The sequence below is a fragment of the Apteryx rowi genome, unplaced genomic scaffold, assembly GCF_003343035.1.
Source record: "Apteryx rowi isolate R43461 unplaced genomic scaffold, aptRow1 scaffold_54, whole genome shotgun sequence".
NCBI classification, from domain to species: Eukaryota; Metazoa; Chordata; class Aves; order Apterygiformes; family Apterygidae; genus Apteryx; species Apteryx rowi.
Window position 1 is genome coordinate 3,332,248 of NW_020450805.1, and position 16,678 is coordinate 3,348,925.

The 16,678-nt window shown below is 54.5% G+C and overlaps 1 protein-coding gene across 2 annotated transcripts in view; it reads left to right on the plus strand.

The window, feature by feature from the left end:
• Positions 1-16,678, plus strand: part of SLC29A1 (solute carrier family 29 member 1 (Augustine blood group)) — a 27,021-nt gene continuing 10,343 nt past the window's right edge. The window contains exon 1 of one of the 2 annotated variants that reach the window (XM_026081230.1): positions 1-12. The gene's annotated coding sequence lies outside the window, so the exon portion shown is untranslated. Of the gene's footprint in view, positions 13-11,483; positions 11,660-16,678 lie in introns of those variants that run through there. The other variant, XM_026081228.1, reaches the window with a different exon arrangement.

A 16,678-nucleotide genomic window follows, 5' to 3' on the forward strand; every position in this document is an offset into this window, starting at 1 on the left:
AGCTGGGCGCAGGTGGGTGCCGCGGCGGGGCGGGCACCGGCCGCGCGCTCCCGCGGTGAGACGGGGACCCCCTGCCCGAAACACGCAGCCGGGGCCGGGAGCGCGGGGACCGCGTGGCGTTGGCGGCGTTTGAAGGCGGCAAAAGCGGGAGGAGGAGACTCGCGCTGCGCTTGCGGCCGGGCTCTGGGAGAAGCGGCGACGGGGGGGTTATTCGCAGGCGGCGCAGGGGGACCGAGGGGGCTGCAAGGACTGGGAAGCGGCGTGCGGCGGCGGCCGCCGCCTTCAGTTCGTAAGGTATTGGCTCCGGATCTCTCAATTTTTGTCTCTCCCCCGGCTCTCCCTAAGCAGTGGGGCTGGTCTTCTTGCTAACAGCAGATAGCGAACGGGCGCTAGCAGCGCTGCAAGGCTCCCCGGCGCATGTGGCCGGGACTCCGGTGCCCCAGCAGAGGGGGAGGCTGCGTCTGGGTCGTGGCTCTGTCTTGGGAAAGATGTTTAATCCCGTAATTGCCTTTTGGGGTGCGGTGTTTTCCTTCCTGCCCGTTAGTGCTGCTTCCCACTGGAAGTACAAATCCCCTTTTGCGGCTATTCCTGGAGCAAGTGCCTGTGTGTGGTTTGAGGGACCTAAGGCATACTGATGCTCTGATCCCTGCAGGCTGGGCGAGTGTGTCCAGATGCAGGATTTCGCCATGGGGTCTGTGCAGTGGTCCCCACTCTGCGAGGATGTGCGTCTCTGGCAGTTAGGATCAAGGCTTCTGTGTTTGCACAGCAGTTGCTGCCAGACTGCTGCAGTCGTGCACGTGCTGCGTAAACCTGCCGGAAGGCACACAAGCTGGGCGTGCGGGCTGGGCACCACGTGTTGCTGTGCAGGGAGGCAGGCRGAGCCCCCTTGTCTGGTGGTGGAGCAGGTGGGCTTGAGAGGCTCTTGCTTCAGAGCCCTGGTCGCAGGTCACACTGGGTCCTGCACAAGGAAATGCTCCGAGTTGGTGGTGGGATGCAGTGGAAGGTTTCAGTAAGTGTTTCTTTGTGTTCCTGCGCAGATGAACTGTGCTAACAGAGAGTCTGGTCCAGGCAGGAGCACAGATAGCTCCATGTGGAGCCCTCTGTGTTGTCCTCCCCATCCCTGTGGTTAAATCTCCTCCCTGCTAGGTGCTAATGTTGGCTTGACTGACACAGTCTCTGCCTATACTCGCCAGTGCTCACATCTGCCTGTCAGGGGTGGGCTGTGGAGCTGCGGACTGTGGGAAGTCAGCAGTAGCCAAACCCCAGGGCTGTGGGATTGTGGACAAGTGAGCCTATATCCTTGAGCCCTGTAGATTCCCCAGGGCTAGGGGCAGCAGTAGGAATTTATGCAGCTGTTGGCCACAGCTGGATGTGCTTCCTTGCTGATCTGAAGCAGGAAGCTGCTCCGCTGCCCCCGAGTTGCCTGTTGCAAGTTGACACAATTGAAGGAGTGCTGTGAATGCCGACACAGGAAATCCCACTCCCCTCCTGCACTGCATCTCGTCTCAGCTGCATCTTTTCCGCTYGTCAGCCCCAGCAACCTGCTGGGCAGCCATGGGCTTCCCAGGGCCTGCCTTCACTACAAAGCTAACTCAAGATGTGACTATGCAGGGATGCTTTTCTTTGGGGTTGCTGGCTGTCTGAGGGTGACTTGTGGGCTGTTGATAAAATCACAGTGCAGCATGGACACTGGTGAGCCCTCTTGAGCACTGCTATTCCTGCTGTTGCCTTGTTTTCCCAGTAAGGACAGGTAGGCTTTCTCTCATCTCACTCACTGAGAAAGTCTTCCTGGAGCAGAGGAGCTTTCCAGATGGCACTAAGGGCTGTAGCATAGGCCTTGGAAGGTGGTTTGCAGCCTGGCTGTTCCCCCCTGCCCCAGCTATTTTGGACAAGGAGAAGAGGCTAAAGAAGGTCACCTCAGGCTGACCCAGCAAGCACGTTCCCTGCATATAGGGCAATAAGGCAGCTCCATCCTGCTATTGTCCCTCTTCTCCCTCCCTTCCCAAGCTGCATAATTAACTACTGGCATCATTTCCCCATCATGGCATTCCTCCTCTTATTATCTGCGGGGTGGGGGGTGTTAATGAGCCTCCTGCTCTTTGAAGATGAGTATGGGCTTTGTTCTTGCCCTGGTCTGACCAGTCTTCCTCCTTCTCATGGTCTGGGAGGAAGCCAGGGAGCAGAGGATACAGCTCCCCGTTCACCCGCTCCTGGGCTGCACCTCCCACCCTCCATCCTTCAGCACCGCTCACAGCTCCCCTAGCAAAGGCAGAGCTGGAGACCGACGCTTCGGGCAAGGGGGAGCCCAGGAGCAGCCAGCTCCCCTGGCTGGATGGGAAGGGGCTGAGCCTGGGCTTTGGGAAGCCAACGAGCACCCTCTGGCCTTTCATTGCTTTTTCTGGGGCAGATGTAGATCTTGGTTGTTTTTGTCCAGCATAATGTCTGAGTCCTTGGCAACTGTGAAGGAAACTGCAAATCCTGCTCTTATCAGCATGGTGCTGTTTGTTTGCATTTGCCAACTGAGTACTGACCCCAAAGTGCAAACTGCACTGACCTCCACACATCTTCCTGAGCACCTAGCTCTACCTCATTATTCCCATCAACCTAATGCTAGCTCTGCTATTGCTGCAGCCTCGCAGAGCAATGGGGTGAGCAGCCGAGGGACTGGAGCAACGTGAGCTCTCAGATTCTCTTCTCTGTGCTAACTTGGCATTCCTCCATCCCTTTACTCACCTGCCAGCAAGCTTAAGCTTAAAGTACTGTGTGGAATGAGCTATGGGCTTTTGCGGATGGGCAGGAGTCAGGGTTAAGGGCCACACAGCTATTATAATTTGACTGAGTGGTGTGATGAACGCAAGGTGCTTCCTAGATTAATAGTGTGCAAGACATGGGATTGGGGAAGAAGCGTGTGGAGTAGATGTGGTTGGTCACATCAGGAYGTGTGGTCTGGTGGACCCTGGAAGTAGGACCCCGCTGCTCCCCGCTGAAGTAGCAGCAAAGCTGGCCTGGCCTGGCAGCAGGGATCCCAGCATGGGAGAGAAGCCATGGTGCCATGGTGCTGTAGGGGGAACGCATACGAGGGTTGTTACTCCCACAGGACAAGTGAAGCTGTTGAGTGAGGGCAGTGTTGGCTTTTGTAACTTTATTTCTGATGCCGGAGGTGTGAAGACAAGTCAGCGTTGTGACATTTTGGTCCTGCTCTGGCTTGGAATAGGCTTTTCCCTGATCTTACCATTCTCTGATAAAGGGGAAGCTCAAAGCACTGGATTTGCATGGCCGTCCCAGAGTCAGGAGTGACACAAGTCAGTGAGCCTGGTATTCTGGGTGCAGCACTCTAGGCTGTCTCTCAGTCTCTTCGATAAGCTGTGGGTAAGCACAGACAGGCTTCATCTCTAGGAGATCTGTTTTCGTTCAAGCAGACAAGGGGCAGAGGCTTACTGTCTGCCTGCTGGGTCATATAGAGGAAGCCAGCAAAAAATCAGAGAGATTTCCACAAAGCCTTGTGTTCTCCCCCTCACACCAGTGCCAATGGGTTTTTCTTTTAATTCATTTCCTTTAGGACTTTTCTGATGAGAAAGCAGCTTGCTGTGAAATTTCCAGTGTCTCCCATTGGGAGGCTGGAAATTCACTGAGTGAGAAATCTGGGAAGCTACAGAGAGAGGAGGCAGAGAGGGGGGCTGGGAAATGGAAAGAAACAGGGCTAAGAAAATGGTTCGGTGAGTTGGGAGCAGTGGTAGCACCAGTGGGGTGCGCATTTGGCCTCTTGTGCCAGGCTGCGCAGCCTGCTCAGGGCACATACCAAACTGCTGTACCAAGGGTGAGTCACTGCAGCAGAGCTGGGTCTCCTTGCAAAAGTATGGCGTCAGTCTACGAGCTTCGCTGGGCAAAGGACAAGACGTCAACTTGAACTTGTATCGTCACTCCCAGACCAGGAGTGAAGCATCTCCAGCCTCCGCTGCTGCAAGGCTCCAAGGAGAGCCAGTCTGGGCCACCCTGCCAGCATGCTACGCACTTCTGGGTGCTGGTGCCTGTGGCTACGAGTATGGTCATTGCCACTCCCTGGTTAATCGCACCTAGCACAAGTAGCCATCAATCCCAAACAGTGACAGGAGCCAATTTACACATGCGGGAGCCAATTTACACATGCGGCTGAAAGCTGGGGCAGTCCCAGGCAGCAGCCACACTAGCGACTTCCAAAGCACCTCACCCAGAGCTCCTCAAGGAGTGTGGAGATGGTGAGGACTTTCAGAGGGGGTGCAGCCCTGTTTGTGCCTCTGCATTTCTGCAGGCTTGCTTGTGGGAAACCCTCTTGAGAGGAGCTCCATCCTTTAAGTCTTGGGAAATACCTGCAGAGAATAGATTGGAGAAGATGGGAGAGACTGATTGTACGTCCCCCTTCTTGGTCTAGCCAGGAGCTCAGGGTTGATGAGAGCCTGCTCTACTTTCAAAAGTCCTTGCCTTTTTCTAGCTTCAGGACCAAGTTGGAGACAGTTTCTTCAGATTCCAACTAGGGGTTTGACTTTTTTTCCCTTGGTGCTGTGGACAAGCTCCCTCATGGTATTTCTCTGCATGGCATCTCTCCCTCCTTCTTGGAAAGCCTCCTGCCATGAGGTACCCCGATGCCTGTGTGCACCCAGGGAACATGTGCAGCTCTCCATCCCAGAGCCGTAACCACAGCATCTCCGAGGAGCAGCCAAGTAGAGTACAAACAGAAATCAAAGAGAGGTGTGTGTTGGTGGAGGCTGTGTGACTATGGAGCCAGCGCAGTGCTTTCAATCAGGATTGGTAGGTGTTGCGCTGCGGTTGAGGACTGTGGTTGCTTAGATCTCTGTGCCGTCCTTACAAGAGCAGGAGCATTATCCATTAACTGTGGGAGGCAGACCATACCAGCACTCAAATTGAAACTCAACCAAGCTATTAAGAAGCAGTCCACCTTTCCCTGCAGCTTCTCCTTCCTGTCTTCACACCCACTCCCTGTGGCAATACGAGGCTGGTATGAACCACATCGAGGAACCAATCTGCCAGCATGATCAAGGCTGGGGCAGTTATCCCAGAGGCAGTGGGAGCTGGGCAGCAAGGCAGAGGAGCTCTGGCTTGCTGGGGGTCGCGGGAGCTGGCTGTGAGGTGCCGCTGTCCCCTCTGCTCAGGCTCTGCATTTGGGCTGGCTCAGCCCACGCTCGACTGGCTCCCGGTGCCCTCTGACTAACCCTCCCTGTCCTCCGCACGCAGCAGCTGCCGAGTCGGGGAGGCAGAGGGGGATGTCTCCTCACAGCCGCGTGCCTCCTGGGAGCCTGCCCGAGGGCTGGGGACGCCAGCCCCTGCCCACAAGTCGGCCTTAGTACTGGGCCTGCTTGGCATGGCCGTAGGGGTTGCCATTTGTGGTACGAGGCATAGTTTCCTCACCCATCACAGCAGCCTTCCCTGGACCTGGACACCTCCTGAGTCCTGGCTCACAGGCTGTCATTCCCTGCTGGTCTTCTGGCATGGGTATGACCTCCAAGAACTGATTTCTTCCTTACGGCTGCACGGGGGAGAGAGCAGCCTCGTCCAAGGGTGAGAGCACAGGACAGGGACTCGGAAACTCCCCATTCCCGTACCGAAGTTCAGGCGACGACGCTCTTTGTGGCCTTACAGCTTTATGGTCCCCTGCTCTCCTTGTCTTGGAGATGGGCTCAGGGAGGAATGTGCCACTTGGCTTGCGCAGCTGCACTGCTCAAGCAGTAAGGATGTGGTGCTCCTAGGAAGCCTGCTCTCCTGGGGTGTCCAGGGGGTGGCATCCCACCACTCCCAGCCTGCTCTCTAGCTGCAGGCCCTGGGGGCATCCTGCTCTTCTCACTTTAGGAGAGCCCCACATAGAGACACCCTGAAGTTCCCCAGGGAAGGACCCGCTCTGCCTGAGGGGAGGATGGGCAAGACAAGGATCTCATTGCCAAGCCTGGAAGTGTGGCCGAGCCGAGACAGGAGCACATCTCCCACAGCTGTGTAGGGGCAGCTCTTATAATTACCCTCCATCATACAACACGCATCTGGAGCAAAGAGGAGCTTTCAGCAAGAAACAAAACAAAACACCAGTGAAGTGCCTGGCTGTCTACAAGTCGTCTGCCACCAGCTGTCCCTCCCTTCCTTCCCCTGGGTTTGGGGGGGGATGTGTGTGCCAAAACCAATTGCTTAGGCAGGGTTCAGCCAATGGACTCTGTATCATCTGGGATCACCGTGTGAGTACATCAACATCCCAACATGTTCGGACACCCAGACAAGCTCCAGCAAGACTTGGGTGCATTGCTGGATGGCCAGCCCACTCTTACAGAGGGTAAAGTACTCTCGGGACTGCTCAGCAGAGAGACTCAGTTCTGTCTTCATCTCCTCTGCTCCTTGAGTTAATGTTCAGGAGGCCCACTTGTAGGCATAGTCCCTGCCCCAAGGAGCTTGTGCACTAACACCAACATCTCCAAAACCCTGTTCACCCAGTTTCTGGATGAGCAGAGGAGGCCGCAGGCAGCAGTCAGGCACGCACAAGTAGCTTGTGGGGTGGTGCATGCAAGGCCTCCGTGCAGGAGGCTTGTCCTTGCGTGGCTGGTGGTGTCCCTGGGGTGTCCCTTCCAGATGCTGCTTGTCCCAGCCGGCCCTTGACTTTCTGGCTGTGGTGCAAGGGGTGGGTGGCTGGTTACACAGAGGTAGTGGCATATGCAGGGAGGGATTTAGAGGGGATGTAACTTGCCTTTTCCTAACTTGCGGGCAGACTTCTTGTTCGTCATGCAGGAGAGCCTGAAGCCCTGTTTTGCTGGGATTTGGGCAGACATGAGGGAGACCTCTGTACCTCCTGTTGGCCCTGCCTGACTAATCTTGCTCACATAAAGGTTTTCCTGTCCCACAGCCAGGCTGTTTGCCATGGGTTAGCTGGGGCCAGCGCTGAGAGCAAGAGGTTTGTGCTCTGACTTATTCCCTCCTAGGGAGGTGTCTGCCTGAGCCAGTGACACTTGGTTTGGCTGCACTCTGCGAGATCTTTAGTCCTGCCAGGGCATCTGGGGAAGCTGAGTTGTTCATGGAGGAGGGGAAAGGGTGGGAGAGGTGCCCTGCGTCATTTCCGCCATGGGTGTTTACACCAATTCCTTCTGCTTGCTCCACTCTGCTGATGACTTATTGCTGCCTTTACTTTCTGTCCCCTTGGTGCACAGACCATGCACAAACCACAGGTGCTTTTTGGAGCTGCCACAGAGCAGGGACCTGGCAATGCCAGTTTTCAGCACCCCTGTGACAGCAGCAGCATCTTTCCCGGAGCCTAATTTAAAGGCAGCTGGCAAATAGTGTGTGGAGATCCTGGAGGTGCCCCAACTCCTTGGACTTACGGGGATGGCTTTGCCCTGCTGTTGGGAACTGTCTGCAACTTTGGAAACAATTGGCTTTGGGCAGGGTCTGCATGGGGTGAGGAGACCAGCCAGAGCATCCATCCCTTATCGCTCCTTTTGGTCTTGGGGATTGGGAAAATAGTGGGGTGCCCTGTGGCTCTGACAAAGGGTACATGTGTGTGAGGCGGTGACAGAAGTGCCCCATAACCAGTAGCAGAGCCATCGTGTCCCTGTCCATCATGAAATGGCTGCATTTAGCAGCTGAGGCCAATTTGGGATTTGTGAGATGCTGCGGCTGTCCAAGAAGCAAGCTGATTCTTGGCAGGACAGGCAGCTGGCAGAGGGACTGTGCAGGACTGCGGCTGGTGCCAAAACCTCCTTTCCTGCTCAGCATCCCCTGTTTCCCAGTTGGGCTGTGAACGTTTCATGCCGAAAGCAGCGGTCAGCCAGGGTCTGTGTTCCTGAGCTGGCCTACAAGCGAAAGGCTGCTTGGTCTGCAGGGGCCCAAAATAGCCCTTATATTTTTGTCCCAGCCACTGGCCACAGCTGACGCGTAGAAGATGGAGCCAACCTCAACGCGCCAGAGGCTTGTGGTKGTTGGCTGGGCCACACATCCATCTCAGCTTCTGCAAGGGGCTGCCAATTGGGGAAGAATTGCCCCTCCAAACTTTGGGAGCTGGAAGGATGGTGGTGCCAGGGGAACACTGTGTTGTTCTGGCTCTGGTTTCACTCCTCCACTCTCCCCCCCGCCCTAAATTGGAAGCAGCTGCAGGGCTCTGCGGCTCACTTGGGCTTTCTAGCCCAGCCTGCCTGAACCAGCCTCCGAAAAATTGCTGAGTGGGACCACAACTAGCTGAATGAGAGCTCTGCCCTTGTGAAAGCATCCCAGGAGGTATGACAGCCTCCAGCCCTCTCTGCAAAGTTCTCCTGGTGCAGAGGCAGGTCTTGCTCCGTCTCAACCCTGAAATCAGGTCTCCCGCTTGCTCATGGAGGCTCGCATGGGGGAGTACGGCACAACCTCACGGGTCAGGTTGGAGTCCAGCGAGCCAGTGCAGGACAGATGCTGCTGGAGGCTGCTTTCTTGAAAAGGTCGTGCCGTGCTACCGCCCATCCCATCCAACACAGGGCAGCTCATACCAGTTCAAGCCAAGGGTTTGAGCCCCAGGACAGCTTGGTTCAGCAGTTCCCACTCACTGCAGGGAGGTCTTGCTTGCTAGGGGGTCCTGGCTGCTCCAAGCTCTGCATGTTTCCATCTGGGACCAGCTTGATATGGGAAAGAGCCAGAGCTGGAACAAAGCAGCAGCTCATGAGCCTCTCCCCCGGATGTGAAAATACCCCAGGATGTGGGAAGATCCTGGGCTCACAGCAGGGAGGGGGCTGCTGTGGGAATGCATGATCTTGGCGTTCAGCTGTAGGCTTCCCCCGCACTCCCTCTCACAGGCGCCTATGCAGCTGCATGAGCCTTTGCTGGGTTTCACTCCAGAAGTACCCCGTTTCGGGGATGCGCAAGTGAGCCCCAGGACTCTCTAGGGTGAGAGGAGCCCTGGTAAAGTGCACAATGACGTCTGRGAAGAGGACCATCACTGGGGTTTAGTAGAGCCCTCCAGATCTCTTCCTGGGGGGCTCTGCACTTAGCTTGGGGAAGGATTTAGGGGGGCTTTGGAAATCACTCTCCAGTGATTTCATAACCCCCTCCCACACCCCTCACTGCAGGGGTATTATGAGGACCTCCCAGCTACAGCATAAGTCATTCCCATCCTTCCCTCTACAGCCTCATGTGGTAGGTTGCTCCTTGCTCAGCTCTCTTGTGTCGCTTCTGGCCTGACTCCTTCCCAGACCTGCCAGCTCTGAGCTTGGTCCCAGGGCCAAGGACATGAAGCAATGAGGGAGGAATCCTCTCCCCTCTCCATCCCAGCACCCCAGATGCACCGATGGGCGGGTGGCCTCCCCGTTATTGCTCCCTGAGCAGTGGCCTCAGAGCTGGGATAGCCACATGTTGCTGTAGGTATAGCCGTACCAACCCCAGGAGAATGCCATGTATAGGGAGACTCATCTTACCCTTCTGTTTCATTCCCCAGCCATGGGACTGTCTCTTAATCAGCCTGTCTGGTTTCCTTCCCATGAATTTAGTTGAGTCCTTCAGACTTGTCTGGCTGCAGGCTCTTTTTGTCTCACCCTGCTTCTCTGCTGTGCATTTCCTCTCTATGGCTCTCACCTCTGCTCCTTTCAGCTGGGGGCATGAGGGGGAATGGTGAAAAGTTCTTGCAGGCTTGGCCCATCCCTCTGGCACACTGTTGCCCAAGGTACAGCCTACAGAAATACCAGCTGTACAGACAAGGATTGCTCTTGAGCAAGCCTGGGCCTGATGCAAGGGGAAACTACTAAAGCAAAAGAGATGATACTTCTGGCAGCCGTGCTCCAGGGGGGTCTTACCTAAGCACTGCCCCAGCCCGTCACTTGCGTCAGGCCCTTGCATCCCACAAGGTCTGGCTGCAGGGAGAGTCTCAGCTCCCACCCTTTGGAGTGGAGATGAGAAGCACCTCCTGCCTGTGAAGGGGGTGCTGCAGGCAGGTAGGAGCCAGCACTGTGCCTTGTCCTGTGGCATGATTGAGACTGCAGCCACTGTGCATGGCTCTCCTGGTACACAGAGGCCTGTGTCGCTGCTGTGCCAAGCCCTGAGCTCCTCCACACGAGGAAGACCTGTTCCTGCCTGGGGGCTGCTGCTGGGCTCCCATTGTGCTCCCAGCTGATTTTTACATTAATGCTCTCCTGTCATCCCCTCCAGGGGTCCTACAGAGTTTTCTTGCTTGAGAAGCGGAAACACTGCTTCCTCTCATTGTGCCACTTCCCGATGTGGGCCTCCGGGCTGGCCCTCGGGGAGTCCCTGGCCTGCGGCACCTCGCACAGGCGGCATTTATGGTCCCCTGCGGCACCACAGCTGTTGGCCACAGAGGACCACGGCGAAGGTGAAGGTCTGGGATGAAGCTCCTCATGGTCTTCTTGACAGCACAGGGGCTGCCATGGATCTCGGAGGGTATTGTAGGCTAGGGTTGCATCCGGACAGCCCAAGGGTGCGTCTGCCTTGGTCTCTTGCCATGGTTGTGTTCATGCACCAAGAGGGGGTAAAGTCCACCAGGGGATGAAACTAATTAGCCTCCTGCAGGCCAAGCCCTTTGCATCCCACGTAGCTTGTCTTCCCCTTAATTAATCAGGTCTGGCTTGTTAATTAGCTGCCTGGCTGTGCCTCACAGATACCTGCCCCACCTCACCACCTCCTGTGTTTTGTGCACAGCTCAGTCACCCGCTGGTCCCACAGGAAGCCCTGGCCAGATAGCATGAGCTTTGTGCAAGCCTCTGCGCCTGCCCGTAGCGGGCCAGAACCTGCACAGGGACCACTCAGTTATTTCCCCTTCCCTTTCCCCGCCAGGTAGACCCTGTAGGACTGAGAGCTGGGGGAAGGCACTGTGAATATCTCTGTTAGCTTCTGCTCTTTTTGGAGGTTTTTGCAGATGCATCGAGTAGAGCCCAGAGCAAATTCCTTCCTCCACCCTTGGGAGAAAGGATCTTTTCTTTATGTTTCTAAACATCTGACTAAGGGGGCCTGAACCCAATTCTGGAAAAAAATGTCTCCTTCCCAAGCCTAGTGACCTTCCGAAGAAGCAGGTTGGGGCTTTGGTGTGGAGCAGATAGTCTTCTTCCCCAAGGTGGCAGCCAAGGAGAGTCGGCACTAGCACATGTTTTCCAGGATGTGCTGGTGTGCCCTAGGGAAAGCGAAGGAGGGAAATGTGTTGGGAAATGAGCACAGAAAATAGCTCTTGCTCAGTCCTGATTTTTTTGTCCTTCATTTATCCCAATTTTTGCTCTTTGAGAAAGGCTGAGGTGACAGTTTGGCTTTGAAAAGTGTCCTGGGGTCCTTTACGCTGACTGGGTGCAGCAGGAGGTAGAGGTAAGGTATCATGTGCGTGAGATGGTGCCATCCAAAACGATAGCTTGTTGGAAATGCCGTGACGAATCCCTGTTTTTGCAAACAGACCTCTGAGAGCAGCTTATCTCTCCCCCTCTGCCGTTGACCCTATCTAGAAGAGTTCCTTCTGCTTCCTCAGAAATGACGTTCTCCTCTTAACTCCTGCCCTCCCCCGGCTGCTCTATCTCCTCTTCCACTCCCAAACTGCTGGCCTTGCAGCAGACAACTGCTTGGATATTTGCAGAGCTTTTCTGGCCTCTCCCTACACCGTGCCGTCCCCAGAGTCCCAGCTACCCTGTGTGGCCTGAAGTGACCAGGGCTGAGTGTGTAAGACCAACCTGCCCTTCTGGTAAGCTTTTTGCTGCAACATTAAAATGCTACCCTTTGGCAATGGGGCGACTGGCCACTGATCCAACTGTGGGGTCCAGTGCCTGATGGGATGCTGAGCAGTAGGTAACATCCGTCTCTGCTGTGTGGTATGTAGGTGCCTTGAGGGTTTTTCTCTGGCTGGCAGCAGACTGGGAGTGCCCGGGGTTAGGCACTCACTCYGTGCTGAGGAGAGACGTATATGCCTTTAATTGTGGGGCTGCTATTGCTAGGGCTTCTCTTCYGCTATCTGTGTTTTTTTGGTCTCTTAGTAGCCTATCTTTTGCCAGTTATATGACAGGGCTAGAAGCATCCATGGTGGGGAGACAGAGGCCCATGGGTGCAGGGTGAGGGAGCTCCTTGATGGGTGGCGGAATCTAGTCTGCATTGGTTTGGGGAGTTTTAGGGCTGGCCCTGCCCTGTTGCTGCCCACTCTCTGTTGCAGGAAGCCCTCCAGAGACAGCTGATTCCCCCATGACCTAGTAGCGCTGGAGTCCCACCAGGCCCCGGGAGCAATTTCCAGGCTGCAGCCCGCAGTGACCACACTCAGGGTCAGTGTGGTGCAGTCAGAAGCTAGAGCCTATGACAAAGCGAGTGACCTGGCRCGGGGCACGTAAGAGGGGTGTAATTGCCACATTTAGGACAGTACATGACTTGTGTGTCAAATTAAGCAAGTAAACAGAGGGTGTGAGAACCCTTCTTCCCAGCTTAATTTGCACGCACGCCCGGGTTGCTTTACCTGCTGGGGCCCCGGAGCTTCTCTCGGCTTGTTTTACTGTCCAGATAAGGACTTTTGCAGCTGGCTGATGTGTGCAGTTCAAAACATATCCCAGTGCTGAATGCTCCCACGCCACCCGGCAGGCAAGATAACAGCCAGCAATGGGTGCTGGGAGTGGGGATGTCCCCTGTATCTCTGGAGCTTGTGTGGTGGCTGCAGAAATCCCGCGCGCATGCTAGAGCCTGAAGACAGACAGGCTCCAGAGCTGCATTTCCCTTCCTCAGTAGAGGAGCCAGGGAGCAGGGTACAGCAGGCTTGCAGTGAGAAATGGCACCCAGAGCTGGGGCAGTTCCCAGGGAGGCAGAGAGGAGGCACGACTCTGCTGTGCGTGGAGCAGAAATCTCTGTGGGGTGAGGGTGCTGGGGCCTGTTGCTTTGCAAGAGTTTTTTCAGTCTGCCAGGGCCTCGCAATGTGAAGGGGGCTGCAAGCAGTGAGGCAGTGGGGCTAGGCAGAGATGCTGCCGTCCTGCTGCCTCACTAAGCTGCCTTCTCAGGACCCAGCGATGAGCAGTGAAGGGGGGAGCAGATGTGGCAGTGAGCCTGTTTGCACAGAGGCAGGACCTAGAAAGGAGGAGGACAAAAATAATAGGAAGTATTATCAGCGCTCTGATGGTAACTGCTTGTAAATCACATCAGGAGTAGGAAGCCTGCAATAGTCAGTTGGAGGAGCAGGTGATCAGAGAAAATGAGGCCATAGCAAAAAAGCTAAAGGAAGGTTTTGCCTCTGTCCACTCCGGAAGAGCCTGGGGGGTTTCTTCCACACCTGCAACCTTCTTTGGGGGGACTTATTAGAGAATCTGAAGAGTCCAGAAGAAAAGTTATAAAACAAACAGGCAATATAAATGGCAACAGGTCACTAGGACAAGACAATATTTACCGGGAGGGCTACAGGAAGGCAGGGATGGAAGAGTTAACTATTATCTGTCATATACAGTCATTCATTCACAACCACCCTGGTCCCTGAGGACTGGGAGGTGGAAAAATTGTGACGTTGAGTTTTAAGAAGGGCTGGAGGGAGTGTCACAGAAAAGCTGCATAGTAAATGTGTGTGCCAGGCGAATGAGTAGATGGTAGCGGTAAATTGAATCAGTGGCACTGGGAGAGCTGCAGTGTCTGGGGGAGGCACCTGCCCCAGGAAGGGCAGCCTCCCATGGCTATGGGAGCGCTTTGCAGGGTTTCCCTGGTGAGGGGATGAAGGAGGTAGGGCTGCTGGTGTCCACACAGCTTTCCTAAAAGCATTCAACAAGGTCTTTCACCCGGACTTTTAAGGAAACTGACTGTTCAAGAGAGGAGGTAGTTGCATGGATTAATAATTGGTTAAAAAAACAGCAAGCAGAGAGCAGGAGTAAGTGCTCAGTTTTGCAATGGAAGGAGATCACAAGCGGAGAGCTGTCACTCATACACCTGTATGCAGCCTGTGTTCAATCCCATGCTTTTTTGACATATTCATGAGTGATCTGGAAAAGGGGATGAGCAATGAGAGGACAGAGTTTGCTGATGCTATTGAATTATTCAAGTTAGTGAGGACAAGAACCAACTGCGAAGAGTTACAGAAGACCATTACAAGACCGGGCAGCAGGCAGATGGAATTCAATTTAGATAAATAAATATCCAGTGAAACACAAGGGGAATAAATAGTCCCAGATTTGCAAACAAAATGACAAACTCTGAGCTGGCCACTCACAGCAAGACTTGGGGTTATTTCAGATAGCTCAGTGTGCAACCACAGTCAGAAAAACACATCAAATCATTAAGAAAAAAAAGAGAAAACAAAGCAGAAAACAGCTTTGTGCCACTGTTGAAATCTACAGCTTACCGACCCTCAATCTCCATGCAGTTCTGGCCTCACTGTCTCTAAAAGGGTCTAGTAGAAGTGGGAAAGATTCAGAGAAAAGCAACAAGGAGGATCAAAGGCATGGAGCTGTTTCTGTATGACTAAGTAAGCTAGAATTTTTCTGTTTGGAAAACATGATGTAGGGTGGATATGATCCAGGCCTGTAAAGTCATGGCTGGCACGGAGAAGGGATCTAATGTTCATCTGCTCTTTGAATACAAGAATGAGGGAGCATCAAATGAAGCTAGCATGTCCTTTGCACAAGGTGAACTGGCCTTCACAGGTGTAGGGTAGCTGAGGAACTCCTTGCTGCAGGATGTGATCATTGCCTAAAGGGCACATGAGTTAGAGGGGGAAGTCGACATTTTCACAGAAGTGAAGCCCACTGTGGGTTACAAAACACATAGAAAGTGCATCTGGCTCAAGGAGTCTCCAGAACAGAATTGGTTGGAGCCTGGGAGAGTAAATGGAGACGTATATTTGCTTAACCTGCTCTTACACTCTTTTGGCATCCACCTTTGGCCTCTGTCAGAGAAAAGATATTGAGCTAGACAGATTGATCCCATGTGCCTCCCCTTATTGTGTGAAGACTTGCTGTTGTTGCAGTATTACAGCGAGATGCACAACCATGCAGACTCATACATCTTGTGAAATACAAGTGTACTTACAGCTGAAGGTGGAGGAGTGCAGGATGCTAACTGCAAAAGGAGGGCCAGGTCAGAGTTCAGGCACGAACATGAAATGTCAACAGGCAGTCCTAAAGCATTTTCCTTTCTCCAGCAGAGTCACAGCCACAAGGATTTCATGTCACTTGTACACCAATATTGCGCCTGTTCCCTGCCCATACGTAAACCTTGATGGCGCCCAGATCAGCCTCTCTGCCCGGAGGTATCTGCTGTCTCGGAAAACAGCAAACGGAAATAAGGGATGGGGTGAAGCCTGGGAAGGTATCTGGCCCTGCCCCATCTTGGCTGTTCTTGGAAGAAGTGTTGACCTTATCCCTGCAAAGTGATCCGTTATAATCAGCGGTGGGAGGACGCTGAGGTATTCACCATACTGCCTGCCAGTAGCCCCTTATTTCTAAGATGTAAGGAAAGTGCTGTGGCTCTAATGCAGGATAAAGAGCTTTTCTTTAAAGGGCTGGTGTTCCTGGGTGAAAGCTGTAGCATGCCTATCCATTGCCATGAAACCATTCCTAAATGGAAAGCCAAACTTGTGCTTGCTCACCTTCAGTGAAGGCAGCAGAAGCAGAAAGATAGGTGACACATGGAAAGGGAGGGAGAGGGAAACCTCAAAAGCCCAGTGGCAAACCACTGCCTTCAGGTGCAGCCCTCCTGCAGCGCAAGTTTTTCTAGGGAGGTTGGGCATTTTTCCACGCAATGGTTGCTTACGCTGTGAGTTCCCAGGGTTTGGCTCGCAATGTGCTTGTGTATGTCCCAACACAATAGGTGTCATTTTGAGTGTGTCATGGCCTTTGTGTTGAGCAAATGGGCAATTATAATTACGCTATCTCTGTTTGTATTTGGTCGAAGGAGATAACCTGTTGTTTGTTAAGCCAGTCCTGCTTGTTACCTTGTTGTAACATGGGCATCCACAGCAATGCTTAGGCATCACGTGTGAGAAGAGGGGAAGGGCTGAGGATGGATGCTCTGTGTCCAGGAACAAACTGGGTGCCCTTACACCAAGGCCTCTCGTCAGGCTCTCCTTTCCCTGCCCTCCAGGCCATGCAGCCCGTAGCCACAGCACTGTCGGGAGACCTTGCTGGGAGATGAGTAAGGTTAGAGCTGCAGCGTGCCAGCGAGGTTGCAGGGGGTGGCCGTGTGTGATGGCTGGCCTCTGTCCCCCAGGCAGCTGTAGTAGGGTTGCTCTTGCTGGATCGGAGCGTGGTTGCCACCTGTGGCTTGTGTTGGTGTGTTTGACCTTCTCTGTTTATTGCAGGGTTGTTTGTAAGAGCTGGTGGCTGGACGCGTTTCCTGCTGTAATGAGCACTGACCTGTGCGCTCCTTGGCAGGGACTGGCTCTTTGTGGAAAAAATTAGAAGGCACTTAGTAAAGTGAGACAGAAAACAAACAAAGCCAGCAGGAAGCTGCGGCCAGGAGGCTGGGCATTGCCTGCCGAGGAGGCCGGTGCTGCCGACGCCGGGCCGTGGGCGCTCTGCGGATGGGAGCGAGGGCTGCGGGGCGCCAGGGGGAGCAGCACGCAGCTGTCCCTCGGCTGGCGGCTGTACGCTGCCTCCTCCACGACACCCTTCATTTCCTCCCTTCCCCAGGCGCTGCGGGCAGGCGTCTGGGCAGCAGGACCTGGGCCGCCTGCCAGCCGTGGTACCTGACACCTCTTCTCCTCCTCCTCCACGGATGCCTCTGGACCTGCACAGCCCCGGCCCCTGTGACT